The 18,238-nt window shown below is 33.1% G+C and overlaps 1 long non-coding RNA gene across 1 annotated transcript; it reads right to left on the reverse strand.

Moving 5' to 3' along the window:
- Nucleotides 1-12,659: 12,659 nt before the first annotated feature.
- On the reverse strand, nt 12,660-14,943 carry LOC136220450 (uncharacterized). Its single transcript, XR_010684529.1, has 2 exons — nt 14,767-14,943; nt 12,660-12,911 (listed from the first exon to the last, which is right to left on the reverse strand). It is a non-coding gene; the product is annotated as an uncharacterized lncRNA (long non-coding RNA).
- Nucleotides 14,944-18,238: the final 3,295 nt, after the last annotated feature.

The following is an 18,238-nucleotide window of genomic DNA, read 5'->3' on the forward strand; positions in this document are numbered from 1 at the left end:
CCCCTAGAAAACTCATTTCTCTCATTCCACACTACAGAATATCACAGCAGTAGCATCAGATCACTCTGCATTTCTATTACAGCTCCGCCTATGGAGAAAAATCCTCTTTATAACGTGATTTCGATTCGAAAATTCCTGGACCAGGGAAACCTCTTGCGCTACAGTAGTTCAGGAATATTGGGAAAACAGTGTCTCACAAACATTATTGCAAAAGTTAAATTCTTGTTCTTCAACGTTGCAAGCATGGAGTAAATCGATTGACAGTACATTTATATCAGATATCAGAGACATTCGAAATCAGATGGATCAGTACAAAGGCAGATTGGATGCATTTGGAGTGGCTCGGTTTAGAGCAACGTCTGAACAGTACATATTGCTGCTAAAAAGCAAGAAGACTTCTGAAAAAAAGAGCTAAATTATTCTAGTTGCAAGGGGGTGATTCCAACTCGCGGTACTTTCATTCATATGCATCGGCCATGCATAAGAACAATAGCTTCTCGGCCTTGAAAGACTCCAATGGTACATGGTGCAGTTGGGGTACGGGTTTAGAAGGAATTCTCACTGATTACTTTCAAAATATTTTTTAGCAGTCACACAAAGGAAGATTTGGTTACTATGCAACTCATCCAATCCGGGGTGACACTAGAACAGAACAACACATTGTTGATGCCCTTTACCAGTATTGAAGTAAAAGAAGCCTGCTTTGCTATGCACTCGGATAAGAGCCCTAGTCCGGACGGACTTAATCCTGCATTCTATCAGCACTTTTGGGGAATTATGGGAGCTGGTGTATCCTCTACGTGTCTATCCATCCTTCGCACTGGTAAACTCCCAGACAATCTTAATGATACTCTTATTGTGCCGATCCCTAAAAAATCAAATATTGAAGTGGCTTCAGAATCAAGGCCTATTGCTCTCTGTAATGTGCTCTTTCGAATTTTATCCAAGATGTTAGCAAATAGATTGAAAAACATTTTGTCATCCATCATATCAGATAATCAGAGTGCATTTCTTACAGGCCGTCTCATATCAGATAATGTCATTATGGCATATGAAATTATTCATAAACTAGAAGGTATGAGACAGGGTAAGCATGGTATGACAACTCTAAAACTGGACATGAGTAAGGCATGTGACCGAATTGAGTGGTCTTTTTTAAAGAATATGTTGATAAAGCTAGGATTTAATAGTATTTGGGTGAATTGGCTACTGATGTGTGTCTCTACTGTCTCCTACAAGATTTGGCATCAAGGGAGGTAGATCGGACATATTGTACCTTTCAGTGGTCTTCGTCAAGGTGACCCATTATCCCCCTACCTTTTCCTAATATGAGCTGAGGGACTATCCACGTTTCTCACCGCTAAGCAACACTCTGGTCATATTCATGGATGTCAAGTAGCCAGATCAGCTCCGTCAGTATCTCACTTGTTTTTTTTGTGTGTGTGCAGATGATAACCTCGTGTTCATTAGAGCTAATCTGACTGAAGCTAAAGTAGTGCAGAACTATCTTAAAATGTATGAAGAGGCATCGAGACAATGCATCAATCTTCAAAAGTCCTCCATCTTCTTCAGTAAAAATATCAGTGCATCACTATGTCAGTCAGTGAGCAATGAATTACATGTGAATATGGTTTCTGACTTGGGACTTTATCTTGGAGCACCTCTTGCAGTTGGAAGAAGTAAATCTCAGACCTTTGGTTATCTCAAGGACCGTATTTGGGCTCGAATTAATAAGTGGCAGGAGAGGTTTCTATCCCAAGTAGGAAAATAGATTCTCATAAAGTTTGTGCTTCAGGCTATTCCAACATATTTAATGAGTCTTTTTCTGATGCATGTGGATTTCTGTGATGATATTAATAAATCATTGAATAGGTTCTGGTGGAAGTCTTTTGGCTCATCCCCATCTGGTATTCACTAGAAGGAATGGAAGAAACTGTGTAGCCCCAAGTCTAAAGGTGGCATGGGTTTCAGAGACATTCATCAATTCAATTTAGCACCACTGGCAAAGCAGAGTTGACGTATTCTGACCAATCCTGACTCTCTTGTCACTAGGATTCTGAAATCCAAATACTTTCCTGAAAGCCAGTTTTTTCAAGCTCAGATTGGACACAACACATGGCGCAGTATTTTAGCAAGTAGGGACCTATTGCAAAAAGGTTTGATCAAACGAGTAGGGATAGGGGATAACATCCGAATTTGGGGAGATCCATGGATACCGGATATAACGAATCCATGCCCAATAACAACTGTTTCTTCATCTTTCCCTTTTGGACTGGTTTCTGAATTACTGCATAGCGATGGCAATTGGAATCAACATACGGTGGATCTTATTTTCAATGAGCGAGATAGAAGACTCGTTTACTCTATTCCGAAATGAGGTCACAGAAACTCTGATTCGTGGCTTTAGTTGGGAGATAAAAAAAGGTATTTGTACAGTTCATACTGGGTATCATATGGCCATGGAGATAGTACTTGTACATCAACCAGAGGTTCCGTCTTTTCCTTAGCAGAAGCTCTAGAGCTTGAAAAGCGCACCTAAGGTAAAAAAAAACTTCTTATGGAGGATCTTTTCGAACTGTCTTCCATATCTTAATAATTTAGCCGCTCGACAATGCTCTTTCCCCAACATTTGTCTGATATGTCAAGTATATGGCAAAGACAAACTCCATATTTTTCTTTCGTGTCCCTTTGCAAAGCATGTACGGAGTTACTTCTTTAATGACAAGCGAGTGGATGGAATTACAGACTTCAAAAACTGGTTTCTGAGTTTCCTCAGTTCCACCCCAGATCTGATCTCGAAGATTGTTGCTACATTATGGTCCATTTGGAGGCACAAAAATGAAGTTATTTGGAAAAATAAAAGGAACAGCCCTACACAGATCTTGTCATCTAGTCTTCTGGCATACGATGAGTGGCATAAGGCTCAGATCCCCTCTGGCAGCCACAAACACATCAGTTTGGCATAAACCACCTGAAGGAAGATTTTGCTGTGATGTAGATGCTGGCATCTTCAAAGAAGCAGGGTATAGTTCATTCGGTTTTTTCATTAGAGATTACCAGGGTTAATGTATCATAGTGAGTCATGGAGCACTAGGCGGACTATTTGATCCCAGCCTATGTGAGACCCTTGCAATTCAGGAAGCCCTTTACTGGTTGAAGAATTCCTTTCGAGAACATATGGAGATTCAATCTGACTGCTTGCAAGTTGTTAACTTATTAAATCACCATGTGTCGGACAATTCATATTTTTTTTGAGGTCATTTTGTCTTGCGTTAGTATCTTAAAAGAGCTAGACAATTGCTTAGTCTCTTATGTAAAACATTCAGCGAATTCGACCGCTCATCTCTTAGCTAAGGTGCTCAATTCTTAGTCTGTTCGTGGTGTGTGGGCACATCCACTATCCTATCTCAATGTTGTTCTTTCTTCCGATTCTAATAATCAAGAAGTGTTTTATTTAAAAAAAAAGTGTTATGGAGGTGGGCTGGCCAAACCCAAAGTCAAATTCAAAATCGTGGAGCAGTCCACAAAAGGCTCTTTTATTGGACTTGTGCCAGCCCATTAGAGAGGACATAATTCTAATAACTATCTCTTTCCAACACCTATAAAAAAAACACTAAGGTGTCTTTTGGTTCACGGAATGGAATAGAATGACTATTCCAAATGAATAGAATAGAAAAGAATGGAATCGAAATTCCTTAGGAATAACTATTTCTATGTTTGGTTGGTGGAATAAGATACAATGGAATATATATTTTTTTATTCAAAAGACAACATTTCCCTCAAATGTAATTTCTAATTTCTTTTAAAATTTTAATTATTACTATAAATTGTTCAAATATAATATATATTCTTTTAAAATATATATAAAAACAGAAAAATGGGAAACATGAAAGGCAAACAAAAAACATGAAAAATAGAAAAAACAATAAAAATATGACAAACGGAAAAACTGTACAAACACGAAAATGTAACAAAACACAAACAACATAAAAAAATGTGAAAAGAAGCAAAAAAAACCCCGTGAAAATTTGGTAAAACACGAAAACGTGAAACCAAAAAAGTGGAAAATTTCGAAAATCATGAAAAGTAAAAAAATATTAAAAACATGAACAAAGGCGAAAAACACGAAAACGTGAAAAACGTGTATATAACGTTTTTTCATATTTTCATATTTTTTGCATTTTTTACGTTGTTTCGTGTTTTTCACGTTTGTTCACATTTTCGTGTTATTCACATTATTGTGTTTTTTTGCATGTTTTCATTTTTTCGCGTTTTTTTTTTTTTTTTTTTTGCGTTTTTGTATTTTTCACATTTTGTTACTTTTTCGTGTTTTTCTTATTTTTTCATATTTTTGTATTTTGTTTGCATTTTTCGTATTTTCATGTTTATCATATTTTTCACTTTTTTGTGTTTTAGCATTTTCTCGTTTCCGTGTTTTTCGTATTTTTCACGTTTTTGTATATTTCATGTTTTGTCACTTTTTCTCGTTTTTCCTGTTTTGTGTTTTTTCGTGTGTTTTTTTTTGCGTTTTCTTGTTTTTCGTGTTTTTTGCATATTCTCGTGTTTGTAACGTTTTCACATTATTCACGTTTTTCGTGTTTCATATTTTTACATTTTTAAGGTTTTCCTCATTTTTCCATTTTCACTTTTTTTTATGATATAAATTATGGTTTGCTAAATTTATAAGATCTGAGAAACTGACTAGAAAGAATATTTAGGATTTAATGGAGGGTAATTTTATAAATTACTAAAATACAATATTAGGAATATGCTATTTCTTGGATAAATTAAAGAATAACTATTCCATGAAAATAAAGAATAGGAATTCCATGGAATATCTATTCCATAAAAAAAAGTTGAACCAAATGTGAGAATAACTATTCTTTTGAAATAGCTATTCTATTCTCCCTCTATTCCGCGAACCAAACGAGCCATAAGAGAGATAACGAAAGTTAATTATTCTACCGCACATTATCACATTGCTACTACGGGGTAAGGTTACTTGCAAAATGCGGTACTATCCGACCCTAATGAAATTATTCGAACACTGTGTAAAAGGGTTAAGGATGGGTATGGAATCCAAAAAATTACCCGTGATAGGTATGAGACGGGTATGGGATTAATCCTTCGGGTACCCGCTATCCATCATATATCAAAATGAAAATTATCGTTTTATGAAAATGAACTATTTATTTAATGTGTTTTAATTTCTTGATAATTTGAATGATTTAGATTGCTTGAATTCAAAATGTTGGTTAAATGTGTGGATGGTTTATATTTGTGTTTTGTTAAATTTCTAATTTATTTGTTTTATGTATTGAATTTTAAAAGGTAAGGATATCCTCAGATACCTGTGAATTAAATGGGATGAATATGAGATTCAAAAAGTATACCTGTTAGGGTAATGAGGCGAGACGGGTAATTCAAAAAATAAACAGTTAAAAGGTATGAGATTGGCATTACCCGCGGGTACCCTACTCGTTGCCATACCTATACTGAACACACAATCCGTAGGAAATACATAAATTCATCAAATATAAAAAATAAAGATGGAACCGGGTCACGATACCTTAAACCCCGTGGGGACCTCCCACCAAAAGGATAATCAAGGGAGTCTCATCCTCGTCAAGGATGGATTCTAATCCCCACGAGATCCAACCATTAGACACTGATGGGTTCATAATTGACCCTAATAACCATATTTTATTTCACTAAAAATGAGCTTATGGGCTGTTAATTGTTATCAATTTAGGACTAAAGAACCCTTATTGCAGATTTTGTAAAGAAAAATAGAAACTGCTGTCAAACTGCCCGTTGCAGGTAAAAGTAAAGGAATATCTATGGACCAAAGGGCAATAGCGTGTAAAGAGATGGAAGACAGCCAAGCAAAGAGGTGGGACCAGTGGAGATCTAGCTTGCTAAAGAAGATTTGGGCCTTGAAGTGTTCAAGTGGCCATAATCTGTCAGAACGGTCTGCTTTAGTGTACTTTATAGTACTTTATAGTATATTTTATGTTTCTTCCCTCCTAGTTAAATAGACTACTGTGAAAGGAGAGAGGAATGACTTTTTGGAGATCTGAAACTTCATCTTCCATGAGTGTTATCTTTAATTTGAGACCTAACTCCATTAATGGGGAGTTATTGCAATTTCTGTGGTTGTTCACTCATCATTATGAGTGAGTAGTCAACCGAACTGGTTAGGCCAGCAAGGGCTGGTTATGTAAGTCTTCTATTTTCCTTTTTATGAATGAATGATGATATATGATGTTGTGTTTGATAAAGCTTTTACTCATTTTTGTATGCAAGTATGTTAGTGTTAGATGAATGATAGGGAACTGCTTTCATCTTCACGGAACTATTTCTCAAACGTCCAAACCCCGAAGCAGGAATGTTAGGGGGTTGTATCAAGGGTTTTCTTAATAGAAATGTTGTTTCGATCGTAATGCAAGAAAGAACCAACTTTAGGGACGCTTAAGGTTGTAGTACATCTTAAAATCTTAAGAACACACGAGAGTTGACTTAAGTGAGCTTTAAAGCAGAGACCTTGACTTCACTTTATGTCATTCATGAATAAATATGATGTTTAGAGGCTGAACGTAACCTGTTCCGTCATGGCTTAACCTGTTCTCTCTTTTATTTATAACAAACACATTTTCTTAAACTGAATCTTTATCATTGGTAGTTCTATTTCACCATATCAAACCATTTCTCAACTAAAGAAAATCACACACCACGAACACCCTGTTCTGTAAGGTTTTTCTAGTAAATTTTGGTCATCAATCCCTGAGGAGACGATACTATACTTATCATTTTATTACTTGTATCTAGTGCACTTGCTAGAGTCTGTTCGGTAGACAACAGACACCCTCCTTCCCAATATGAGCGAAGGAAAGAGGTGGAAAATTATGGAGATTTGAATCCCACTCTCCAAGAAACCATCAATCCAATAAAAAAGTCGCAAGCCCAATATGACGAGACATAATGAGGGATTATGGAGGCCTAGTTACAAATCAAGACTAAACAACGACAGTTATGGAACTACCTTACTAAGGAAAATTCATCAACCCCAGAGAAGGGTCCTTTAGATGGATCACACCATCAAGATCACGATCATAAAGTTTGGCACGAGTAAGGAGAGAGAATCCATGTTCAACTATATATGTGGCGATGTTTCTTTTCTGCCCTTACGACTTGCTCAATATCATTATCCCTAATTAGGAGGGCTTTCCCTCTAGGCTCTTTCTTTTTCTTTTTCTTCCCAATCACCTACGAGCTCATTCTGCTTCTATGTAGTTCCTAAAGCATCCTTCTCCGGCACTTGTGATCCTTGTTCCTTCAACTACACCATGACCTATTTATTCGACTTGGTACACAAGATATACTAAAAGCCCAAGTCCATTAACCATCTCTTCCTCACATTATCACATTGCTATCAACTCTTACTTACTCATTTATTGACTTAATCTTCGAGCTTAAATATAGGGTCGTCCCCTGCATCATGAGTTCTTATATTAAAGACTCGGTACTCCATGTCACTTAGAGGATCCCAAATTCACATTTGGACATGTGTATTGTGGTCTCACTTAATAATTAAAATAGTGGAACCTCTTATAATATGTATCGATCCATGTTATGTAGGTACTACTAATAGGTTCGACAAATTGTAGTAGGAAACTGATGTTGAAACACATTTCCACATTAATTTTGATTATGATAAAAAAAATATCAAAGAAAATTAATATACCTATAATAAGCAACATATTAAAATTAAATATTGATTTATTCGGACTAATGTGTTTGTTGAGTATTTTAGTTAAACTAAATATAAGATTTAAAAGAAATAGACCAAGGCCCTTGAAGATGGATCAAGGCCCATGAATCAACTTGAGCCTCATAACAAGAAGGATCCAGAAGCACCATGCCATACCTCATGATAAGAATTACTCGGAGGACAGTAGAACAAGGTGCAAGAGACAATATCAGACTTTGACTTTGTACAATTGACATTGTATAACAAAATGAGGAAAGATTCAGATGCTCCAGACGGTGTGTCCCCTGGTCAACTTCAAAACTTTGCCTGATTTGGTTAGACAAACACACTGCCTCTGTCGAAGATCAGAAGCATGGCACCTCGGACAAAATAACGGAAAAGAGAAAGAAGATCATTGGCTTAGGACACCGGGCTCTGAGGACGAAAGGGACATAAGAGTCGTTTCCCTCAAACGGTTATTTTGAAATTCAAATTATCCAGCCTTCGATGTCACTATAAAAGCCCCATCACTTGCTACATTTGTGGACGACCATCAACACTGATATTCAAGAGAATCTCTATTGAAGTCCCAAAAGCAAAGGAAAAATTATATACACACTCATTGTATTTATCTATGTGAAAAGTTCTAAGTTCACACATTGTGTTCTGTTATTAGAACAAAAATTATCAATTGTATAGATTGTTCAGAAACTCTTCTGTTTGCTTGGGTTATAAGTAGACATGAAGAGAGGAGAATAGATAGCTGAGTGTGGAGTGTAAAAGAAGGTACTTTACAGAACCTCTCTATCTATTGTAAGGGTTTGTGCTCTACCTGTGAAAGAGTTCATTAGTGGATTAAAGCTTAGAGGACGGTACTCTGAGGACTGGACGTAGGCGGGAGGTCGAACATGGATAAATCACTACATAACAATTTCTTTAACCCTTTACTTCTGATTCAATTATATTGTTTGCTTCTATGCAAAAATTATATATCTTGTGATTCTGACTAACATACTCAATAGCAAATTTAGTTAATACACAGAGAGGCTGCACCCAGTTGTGCAGCCTAAGTGTACAAGTCCAAAAGAGGAATCAAGCTTAACTTTTGTTCAAAACAACAAAGTGAGTTTGCCTTTGATTCTGAGTGGCCCGTGCTATAAAAGTAATTGTGAGAATATTTTACAAAGTTTTAAATCTGCCTATAGTTCCATTCACCCCTCCCCCCTTGGAACTAGATTCTATCTCACAATGGACCAACAATTGATCCATCATCTAGTACTGAACGGACAGCTCTTGCTAGGAGATGTGTTATGCTTCGTTCGGGTGTTGGAGGTAGTCAACATGGTGTTGTGGCATGGACTTATGCATGAGTCAATTTATTATCATCGAGTAACAGGTGGCAGCCTTCGGAAACAAGTTTTTATAAACTTAATTGTGATGCTCCTTTCTCCATGAGAACGTTCGAATACTCTTTTGGCATGGTGGTTTGGGATTGCAACGGTTTGGTTTCAATATTTGGTGGAGGACTAATTGGATCTACAATTTCTGCATTGCACGCATAATTATTGATTCTCTGTTCTTTACCTGTGGTTCAGGATTGTGGATATCAAATGATTTTGATTCATCTGACTTAGTTCCAGCTATCAATTTACTTAAAAGAGAACATGTTTTTGTCAAACTGGTTGGGTGTAATTTTAGGAGATATTACAGAGATCGAATGTGCATTTGGCTCAATTGGGTTCGTGTATGAGAAACATCAAGCGAACATTATTACACATAATTTAGCTGCTTAGCATGCTTTCTTTCTCATTTGGAAGTTCTCGTTGAAGATTTTCCCTATTTGTGTTTCATCTTGTATTAAAAATGATGTTATGTTTCTTGTTTCGTAATACAAGTTTTCTAGTTATTAAAAAAATTATATTATTCTTTTATTGTAGTTCGGAGTATGATACTCAAGAGCATTATTAAATTTTAGGATAAGAGTCAAATTTAACCCTAATATTTTCAGAAAACTACAAATTTTCCCCAACGTACGAAATGATATAGGTCCTAGCATTTCCAAGTAAGATCAATTTTATTCACATCTAATAGAAAATTTGAACGCACTGGTTAGGCAATTGTTTAACTGTTATATCGGATACTCCAAACAAATTAGTCGATAAACTAAAGCAGCTTTGTACATTTTTACTGGTTATTTGTAACTATATTAGTAACATAGTAACCATTTTAGACACTTTGATAAAAAAAAAGATTAACTTCTATATGTCAGACTTAATTGTTAGTATTTTAACATGTTTTTTTTGTAATGTATTAGTAACACACTAATAGCATCTTGAAAAGACTCATTTGATGGGCTCTTAAGTTAAATTTTGAGGAGTTTGGATTGAAAAACAACTCCAAGAGATTCTCTTCAAATCACTAGAGTCTTCATTCATTCTTTATGAATGAGTAGCATCTCTCCACTCCTAATCTCATCCTTATTTCATTTTTTATTAATAATTTATTATCGATTAGGTATCTTCTCCCCTTATTGGTAATATAACAATACATAATAATTTTAGGGTGCGTTTGGTTCAAGCTCCAAAAACGGAAATGGAATCGGAATCGGAATGTGACGGAATCAGAATCGGAATGACTATTTATTTATCTTGTTTGGTTTAATCTGGATTCGAAATCAGATACCATTTGAAGTTGTTTGTTTCTCTAATATTCAGAATCGGAATGAATACAAAACTTAATAATAAAAATAATATATTAATTCATTTTATTTATTTATTAAGTTATATATTATTTTAATTTGTGTGTACGTTAATATATATTTGAAGTTATAAAGTGTTACGAGCCAAACATAACCAAATAATAACTTAAGGGTCAAATGATAAAATTTTGGATAGCTGAACGGTATGGGTTACCCGTATATTTTATGGAAGAGAAACAAATATTAATTGTAAATTAATAATAGTAATAATAGTAGTTTTAATAATAAAGAAATTAAAATTATTATTATTATTAGTGGTGAAGCTCTTAGCCTGTTGGTTAGGAGCTTACCTATGATCCTAGAGGTCATGGGTTCGAATCACATCCGGGTGGGGTGGGTTAAGGGTTTTTCTTTCTCCTTAATGTAATTTTCCTTTGTTTAATGTAAGTGCATTGCGCATAACTTTTTTAAAAAAAAGTTATTATTATTATTAGGGAAAAGTACAAAAATAAACCTTGTGGTTACACCTGTTTTCAATCGGCACCCATGTGGTTTAAAAGTTTACAAAATGGTATCTTGAGGTTCATTCCGTTAGCAAACTCATACCAAATTGACTAACGGTGTTAAAAGTCAAAGGAAAAAGAGTTAATTTGGTCCTTATATTTATTTGTTTTATAAATTAAACTCACTTGTTATCTAATTATCACAAACAAACTCCAAAATTAAAAATAAAAATAAAAAACACCATCTTCTTCATATCTCTTTAATTTCTTATTTTTCTATTTCTTTCTCTCTCCTCTTTGTTAATTTCTCTCTCTAGAATTAATTGAATTAACAAAAAAAAAATCTTTCAAATTGATTATGATCCCTTCCATTATATCATAATCAACCATATGAATTCTTCAATCCAGAGCCACGGCTTCGAGAATCGCTTGATTAGCCGTAAAAATGACCGAATTTCACGACTAGAAGGGCATGAAAATGAAAAATTCAAAAGTCACTATTGATCAAAGTATGATGGAGACAGAAAATGGCTATGGTGTGTATCTATAAAACCATTTCACACTCGTATCACCTTAACCTTAATTAAGCATCAATGCTTTACCTTAACCAAACACTAGTCTTCTTCTTCTACTACCTTAATCCCTAATTTGTCAAATCTCAATTCCTAATCAAACACTAATCTTCTTCTTCTTCTTCTTCTTCTTAATTTTGTTAGCCATGGATGGCTAACGATCACAGCTCTTTTGAGCTCGAAATTTCCGGCTGCAGCACCAGCACGACGACCACAACCTCCACAGATAACGACAACGCCGGTAACGTGGAGCGACTGGTCTCCGGTTGTCGATTGGGAAGCTTTATCTGCTCAACACGATGATTTCCACGATCTAATCAATTCTAATAGCGACGATTTTAAGGCTAATCAATCGATTCTCGAAGCGGTGGCTCAGGATTGAAGAAGCTCCTTCCAGTAACAGACTCAAGCTAAAACGCCTTGCTCCAGGTCTCGTGGAGTTATCCTCGCTTGCGAAATCCTAACCTGTCGATCCCCTCTCTCCTGTGAATTTAGAAGAAGCTCCAACTGTACTAACTCCTCAGCATTTCACTACAATGTGGCCATTTGCTTCCGAAAAGGACTCGAATGATAATTATATACTAACTTTGTTGTTTTAATTGTTTTAGAGATGGAAAAGAGAGAGAAAAATTAAGAGAGAAGAGAGAGAAAGAACAAAAAAACATAACAAATTGAAAAGAGATGGAAAATATGATGTTTTTTATTTTTATTTTTGATTTTGGGGTTTGTTTGTGATAATTAAATAATAAATGAGTTAATTTATAAAATAAATAAATATAAAGACCAAATTAACTATTTTCCCTTTGACTTTTAAAACCGTTAGTCAATTTGGTATGTATTTGCTAACGGAATGAAGCTCAATGTACCATTTTGTAAACTTTGTAAACTTTTAAACCACAGGATGCTGATCGAAAACAGGTGTAACCACAAGGTTTATTTTTGTACTTTTCCCTTATTATTATTATGTAGAATTAGAATACACTTTAGGATTGATGATGAAAATAATTTTTTAGATGGTTTTTATCAATGTTTCCGTATTTTTTCTTTATTTTAGGAAATGAAATTGATTTGAGGGAATGTAAAATGATTAATATGGAGTGTGATAACTCCACTTTTTGCGGGAGTGGACAAGACCGTTTCTAACATTTTGTATGTTCGGAGCAAAAAAATAAAATTGGACCCTTTAATACAAAAATTCTAAAAATAAAATTTCTTTAGAAGTTGAAATAGAGATTGGCAGACATCCCAACTAGATTGGCACCCCCTACCAACCCTCAAAATATGCTAAACAAAATTAAAATTGTTCTAAACAACTAAAGAACGGTCTCTATGTCGATATTCTTTATTTTCTAACTCTTTTCCAACCCTTGAATATCATCTTTAATTGCCTGCAAAAAAATGTATGCAAATAATTAAAAAAAATTACTTCTCCGAGCATTACGAGAGGCAAAATCATTAATGATAATATCAACATCCATAATTCCTAAAATTTCTTTCTCAATTGGCAAAATTGCTAAACCACTCAACCTTTCTTGAAAGGTTGATGACTTCAAGTAAGTTTTTATTAACTTTAGTTTTGAAAAGCTTCTTTCAGCTGATGCTACATGTCACACCCGACCCAAAATGGCATCGGGTATGAACGGAAAATGGGATAACGAACTTCTAAAAATATGATTTGGACTACCTAAAGTTTATTTATTTATTTGGCTTGGACTTGATAATTCTATCAAGCTTCCTACGTATCCCGAATGTCTTTTAATCTTTAAATCAGGAATCAAAACCACGTAGTTCTACCTATTTTAGGTAGTTCTCATAGGTAGTTCTCTTAACTTATTAATTCGTTTCAACTTATTGACACGTTGAATAACACACTAATACTTTAATGGTATATTTCACTTTGTTATAGTTTTTATATATAAATCATTTTATAAAAACGAATCGAATTAAATAACTGTTTTATCAAACAAACTCATAAACAAATAAACGTTTTATCAACCCAACTCGTAAACAAATAAACTGCTTTAACAAACCAACTCATAATCAAACAAACATTTTATGAAACCAAATCCGTAGTCAAGTAAACTCGAAATTAATCAAACGTAAAACCATATATCAAAATCAACTCATAACCGATAACATAAAACCTTATATCCATTCTAGAGTTTCTTCCCTTATATATCAATCCATAACCGCACATATCAAGAATCACATAGTCGAGACGTCTCTTTAACCTTGCCTAATCCCGTATTGGTCTTACCCCACACTTCGCTGCCAATACCCGACTAGGTCTTTACACTGTGTACACAGGTCATGTCCCTCACCGAACATGGTCTTCAAATATCAAAACCACCCGTCCGGATTACTCTAGATGGATATATATAAAATCATAGATCACAATATGCTCAAATCTCTTTTCACAATCAAACTTCCAATTAATTCCATAATGGTAAAACCATTTGACATCAATTGACTATTTTCACAAAAATAATCACAATCATTAAAATCAAATAATCTTTTAATATAACTAAAATTGTTAAAATTCGCATAAAAACATCAATTCATAATTTAATCGAACTCCAAGAATTAAATAGCTCAAAATATTGTATCGATAAAATTTAATATCGTTAAAAGTAAATATCCTTATCGGACTACTTTCAATCACCGAACAAAAATTCTGAACTGAATTACTATTAGACTCGTTAACTACTAAGAGTATATTCGTCCTAATTTTATATTCAAATTATTCTACTAACTTTATATTCAAATTATTCCACTAACTTTTATATGAAATTTTAACAAATATCGGTAGTAATCCTTCTAATTTATAACGCATTTTAACTCGATAATTTAAAGTCACTTAATTATAAATCCCTTAAAACTAAATTTTAAACCGAATACTTTATCGACTATTATTCTCGTTTGTCACCGAAATTATAACGTGTAAACAAAATTGTATCATTAATTCCGAACGAAGGTTCAGTTAGACTCGTGACACTGCTACGAGTCTATCCGTAGAAATTTTATATTCCAAACGCTTGTACAAATTTTATATTAATCCAATATAAAATACACGTTATTAAATCTAAAGGACAACTAGTCTAAAATTTATATGTTTATTAGTAATTGATAGACACTAACTCATTAATCGTAAATTTATTAATATTTGACGAAACTAACGAAACTAGACTTACTCAAAATCATATATAGAATATTTTAAAAAAATTAGACCTAAAATACAGTTACCGAAATATCGTCGTCGGTCACCAAAAATCAATCGATATAAACCGTTGACAGGAGATCCGAAATATGATCATCGAAAATTAATCGTATGTAGACCATCATCGGTCACCCAAAGTTAATCGGTGTGACCCAAACGTTTTTCCATCTTTATATATTCTATCTCCCCCCCCCTTTTTTTTTAAATTGTATATATACCATTATATATGGAACTCAAATGAGTGACATAATATTTATATAGCCAAACTATTGCCATGTGTAGTTTGGATAATTAAGGTCTTGACATGTAGTATTTACGTGTCATACTAACATATTTTTTTATTATTAATTATTATTTATTTATTTATTTATTTTTACATAATTTTTATAATCATAAAAAAAAATAATCAACACTATCAATCTATCAATTTAATCATAATTTGGGGTAACAATTGGATATAAGTTATATATATTATTTTTTTCATCATACTCGTAAATTAATATATTAATATATATATACTTAATGGAAGATTAACTACATGTGATGATGATTCAAAAATATAATGTATTAATTGTAAAATATTAATTAAGATCCTTCAATTTATATTTTTCTATAAAACTTAATCAAAATTTTTAATTTACATCTAAAAATATTAAATTAAATCCGATAGTATATTTAACTTCGTAATTAATTAACACTATAAAAATTATATTATAATCTATATCGAAGATTAGAATTTTAGACACGGACGTGACACTACAGTCATAGGCAAAGTTAATAAAATCCTATAAGCAATAGAAACATTTGGATAACAATCTGCGGCTTTAACAAACTCAAGAATTTCAATGGTTGGCATTAATTCATCAGATGACAAAGTAATTTGCAATACTTTCAATTCAGAAAAAATATCATTTAAATCAAAACCGGATACACCGTCATGGGAAAAAGTAGAGTGAAGATTATCACAACAATTTTTTAAATCACCGTAATCTAACGATTTCAATTTTTTTTGAATTAAATAAAAATCCAAAAATGCTTTCGAAATTTTTTAATTGCTCAAATCTACTTTATAAAGAAACTAAAACCATGTCCACAACAATCAAAAAATTCTCTTCTTTAAATAACTGTTGGGGAGTCTTAATTTCCTCTTCATAATCATTCTCATCAAATTGTTTTTTTCTAGTAATCCGACGTTTTGTTGGAAAAATAGGCTCCACATCCATATTAAAAGCAACATCTTTAGCAACATTCAAACAAAATTCATAGCCTTCATCTCTAAACTTTTGTAAAAATAATATTACACCTTCCAACTGTTTCATGGTAGAGTCAATGCACATAGATTTAGATTGTAATTACTTACTTACCATGTTAATAGTAAACAAGATTTCATACCAAATAACCATACTAAGCAAAAACTCAAAACTCTCATTAGCATCTACTAAACTATCTGCATCACTCTTTGATTTGGTATCATCACAATGTTTTTTTAATTCCTCCAAAGCTAATTTAATTTGAGGAGTTTGAAACCTAATAGGTTTCACACTTTTAATCCGACTCTCCCAACGAGTATTGCACAAAGACTTTAAAGTTAAACCAGGAACATTATCAAGAAAAACTTGCCATCTTTTTGTAGAGCCTGCAAATAATGAATATATACGTTGAATAACCCCAAAAAAAGAAATAGCTTTAACACAAGAATGAGTCATATCACTAAGAATAAGATTAAGACTATGGTAAGCACAAGGCATATATAAAGCTCTAGGATTAATTTCAAGTATCCTAGTTTGGACTCCTTGGTGTTTTCCTTTCATATTTGAACCATTGTCATAACCCTGACCCCTCACATCATCAACACTAAGATCAAGACATTTCAACACTTCTAAAAGTTTATTAAAAAGCCCTAACCTAGTTGTATCATCCACTTTTAGAAACTCAAAAAAGTACTCCTCAATTTTTATTTTCTTACCGGACATATTAACACATCGTACTAAAGTCATTTGTTCTTGATGACTCACATTAGGAGTACAATCAGGAATAATGGAAAAGTATTTGCTTTTTTTTTATTATCTTGATTATAGAATTTCTAACATTTTGTGCCAAAAGAGATTAACTCATTTTGCATTTTATGCCCAAGATAATAATAGTGAATTTCATGATTTTCAATACGTCGTACATGATCTTGCATTACAACATCAAATTTCGCAATCATTTCAATCAATCCTAAAAAATTGGCATTGCTATCTTGATATAACTTTTCATTAGAACCTTTAAATGCCATATTATGTTTAGGAATACATTTCACAATAGAAAGGATTCTAACTAAAACTTGTCTCCAACGTTCTTTCTCTTTCATAACCTCTTGTTGCAAGTTTTTATCAATTGTTATGCTCTTATCCAATCGAACTCGTAATTCATTCCAAGTATTCATACTAGTCATATGTTCAATACTATTCTCATGTTGTCTAAGTCTCTCAATAAGATGCTTCTAATCATTATGCCCATCATTTGCTAACAAATATTTGTTCGTACTAGATTTGAACAATTTACAATAAAAACAATAAACTTTATCAACATGTTTAGAATAAACCAACCACTTTCTATCACTTATCTCACCATTGCTTAGCTTTCTAGAGTATAAGGCATATGAAAAATGTCTATAGAACTTATCTAAATGAAAACTCAAATTCTCTTCCCTTATAGGTCCCTTTTCAACTAAAATGTCCATTTCCTTATTATCAAGACTTTCCTAATTTCTAGGATCATAAATATCATTAAAAGGATGGATTGTTTGTTCTTTACCAACATCGGGATTTTCAGACACCTCATTTATCTCACTCAAATCATTAGCATTATGGTCACTAATATCATTTTCAACCAAATTATCTATTGACTCGTCCACATTAGTTGCACCTTCTCTATTATGATTCTCATTTGAATCTTTCTTTTTAACTATAAATTTATCAGTAGCTCATTGTTGTGATTTTATTAAAACATCTAATTGTTTTCTCTTATTTCTTTTTTCACTTCCGGACAAATGCTTTTTAGAAAACATCTTATGATTTAAGAACAAGAACAATCCAAATAAAATATAAAAAGAAAGATAACACCTTGATAATAAGACGGTCACGCCTCAGATTCTTCTAAAATTTGATGACCCGATAATCAGTATTTAGTGATGATCCTCCTGCCTGAGCTCTTCAAAGTTTTCAATAAATAGAAACAATATCTAAACAATTAAAGCAACAAAATTATGCAAAATCAAAGTAGCAAAATATAGAAAAAATCAAATCAAAGCAGCAAAATTATTATAGAACAACAAAATCATAGGAAAAAAAAACAAATCAAATTTATCTAAAAATCAAATTGATCTAAAACATCAAACATATCTAAAAACACAAATCAAATCAACACAAATTAAAGCAGCAAAATCATAGAACAGCAAAGCAAAGCAGCAAAATCATTATGCAACTTTATTAATTCACTTTTACTTACCAGAGA

Source organism: Euphorbia lathyris, chromosome 2 (genome assembly GCF_963576675.1).
Source record: "Euphorbia lathyris chromosome 2, ddEupLath1.1, whole genome shotgun sequence".
Taxonomy (NCBI): Eukaryota; Viridiplantae; Streptophyta; class Magnoliopsida; order Malpighiales; family Euphorbiaceae; genus Euphorbia; species Euphorbia lathyris.